We start from the raw sequence: 2,792 nt of genomic DNA, 5'->3' as shown, positions 1-2,792 counted from the left end.
ATTTTAAAACATTTATTAATTCCATCTCATTTACACACTACTCAAATAAAAAATTTATTTTTTAATATTAAAATTTAAAAACTAAATCTTTTATAGCACAATAATTTCTCAATGACACTAAAAAAATAATAATTCCTCAATTTAAGACAATGTAACTATATATAAAAGTTCTTAATGTCAATAGTTCCAAATATAATTACATATAATATTGTTCTACATAACTATTACTATTTTTCATTAAAAAATAAAATAGAACAACTTCAATATTTCAATATCATCTAACTACATAATTGCAATAACAGAACCAGTAATGCACATGTCTATGGAGTTCTCCACACACATGATTGTCACGCAGTGTAACTGAATAGCATGACCCTGCAGATTATAAAATATTGATCACCATATATAGCCTTATTAAAGTGTTTACAGTAATTTATTTTTCAAAGTAAGAAAGAAAAACAAAGTATGGACAAGCATAGGAAAAACAAACAAAAGGGAAAAAAATGCACAATGTTGGTTGAATGATGAATGCATACCACACTTCTCGCAGTGGAAATAATTCTCTTGACCACCAACCCTGTTTCCAAATTAGATCATAAAAAGTTAGCTTGTATGTCATAAACTCAGGTGACATAAGAGATGGATCTACTCAAACACAGCTAAGTGAACCGCACCTACAGATTCCGCAATCATCACAATGAAACTGTTGTTTTTCTATCTGCAGATTGATTAAAAAATCATTCAGCATCATTGAGAAAGCAAGAATATTAACAATCCCAAGCTGGAATCATGCATCAAATTCAGTCTAGTCCATCTCCCAGAAATAAGTTGGAAGAAAAATACTTACCGGCTGCTTAGTGTCACAAACTGCACAAACAACCTAAAACACTTCAGAAACTGAAAAATATATATATGAGACTTCTAACATGATAAACTACAAATCGATAATAGACTTCTAACATATTTAAACCAAAATAGGATATAATTATTATCTTACCTCAACAAGTGCTTGTTCAAAAGCAATAGCAAGAAATTGGTGAGAGAAAAATCAGTACCCACTTCAATTATAATTATTATCTGTCAAGAAATTGAAGGATAATATGATCCATTAAATTAAACAATAAAAGAAGACACTAAAACAGGAATAAGAGGATAGGAAATAAGGTAGAAGAAGAAGGGCTTTAATTAACTAAGTAATTGTACTTGTACTAAGCATAAACAGAAGGTAGCTATTGATTATATATAGGTAGGTTGTAGATCGATAACTAATACACGTACTTGCTAGGAAACAAGACATGCATAAGGAGCAGTGGTTTTTATTATTATTATTATTATTATTATTATTATTATTATTATTATTATTATTATTATTATCTCTTTCTGTTGACACTGATAAAGTAGAGTCTAATCTTTTCTGCTAGTGAATGTCATTTAAAGCAAGCAAACTAAAATTATGGTTTATCCTGTCTACTATTATACTACTCACTACACTAGATGTACTGTGAGCATATGGCGAGAAGTAAGAAAGAGGGAATAGCTCTATTCTATTCTGATCCAAATTAAAACTAAAAATAAAGGATCATGTAGCAGAAAGAGTACTTTTTATTTTTTGTACAAGTGAATAGAAGAAGCAAAATCTTGAACCAAAGTAAATGTGCAAAAGTATCATAAAACAGCAAATCCAAGATAAGAAAATTCTTTACATTTTCCTACCAGCATCATAAAAATTGAACATGTATTCATTTAAAATTTTATATATTCTAATAATAATACTAAAATACATATACTGTGACCAATTAGCATAGAAGAAAAAAAATAAGTTCAATAAATTGTACTGACAACCACCTGCATGATGGATCACGGCATGCATAGGCAGATGGTGCAAATATAGCAAACGGGATAGAGAAGAATTCATTGTATATGAAGCCAGTGTAGATTGAGAAGATTGCCATCATCACAATAATATAGCGTTCGCCAAATGCCATTTGCATGATGTCTCCAAGTTTCTGCCATTGACATCAACAAGAAAAAATTAATGCAAGCATGGAAAATGAGGACGAGGAAGCAATCATCATGAATATAAAAATCGATGAGTTGAGTACCTGACTCGAATACTTTTTCTCTCTGATTATGAAGTACAAAGAAGCCAGCAATATGCATATGCCATGGCCCCAGTCACCAAACATGATAGCGAAAAGGAACGGAAAGGTGATGATTGTGTATACACCGGGATTTGCCTCCTGGCACTTGGCAACTCTGTCAGGTATTAGCAACTGGTGATTTTAGTTCCATGACTATCAATACATCAGGAGGCAAATAAGCAAATAAAGAAAGTAGTCGCAATAGACCAAAAATTTTATCGATACAAAGTTATTATTAGAAGTGCTGGTTTGATCAATATAAAGCTCATTGGAAAGGATATGCTAAGCCATGTGTAACTCACCCATAAGCATCTACAATTTATTGAAAAGAAGAAGTAAATTTGTTTGTGTAAAAATAGGTCGACGGTGATTCCTTGGTATAGAGAACCTGAAATATGGCTCCAACCTAGGAGTTACAATCCCTAGTTCAAGAGCAAATGTAAAGTTGCAATCCATATAAGCTTATGCACTTCATATCAGAATTAAATTCCTAGTTCAAGAGCAAACCTGACTTGTCGCAAAAACAGGACACCAACCTTCTGCAAGGAGACATTTTCTCGTCACATTAAAGCTAAGCATATTTAGGGTGTGATAAATGGCTTTTTCCCTCCTCAACTATCAATTAAAACATAATAAAGGAAATATCAGCGT

General features: G+C 31.6%; 2 long non-coding RNA genes across 2 annotated transcripts; both read right to left on the bottom strand.

Annotated features, from left to right (window-relative positions):
• LOC107642041 lies at positions 323–1,249 on the bottom strand. The gene is made up of 4 exons (XR_001620586.2): positions 998–1,249; positions 675–897; positions 537–577; positions 323–375 (listed from the first exon to the last, which is right to left on the bottom strand). It is a non-coding gene; the product is annotated as an uncharacterized LOC107642041 (long non-coding RNA).
• Positions 1,786–2,514, bottom strand: LOC110262992. The gene is made up of 3 exons (XR_002348005.1): positions 2,444–2,514; positions 2,103–2,256; positions 1,786–2,006 (listed from the first exon to the last, which is right to left on the bottom strand). It is a non-coding gene; the product is annotated as an uncharacterized LOC110262992 (long non-coding RNA).

The sequence above is a fragment of the Arachis ipaensis genome, chromosome B05 (assembly GCF_000816755.2).
Source record: "Arachis ipaensis cultivar K30076 chromosome B05, Araip1.1, whole genome shotgun sequence".
Taxonomy (NCBI): Eukaryota; Viridiplantae; Streptophyta; class Magnoliopsida; order Fabales; family Fabaceae; genus Arachis; species Arachis ipaensis.
This window is presented reverse-complemented; position numbering and strand designations above follow the sequence as displayed.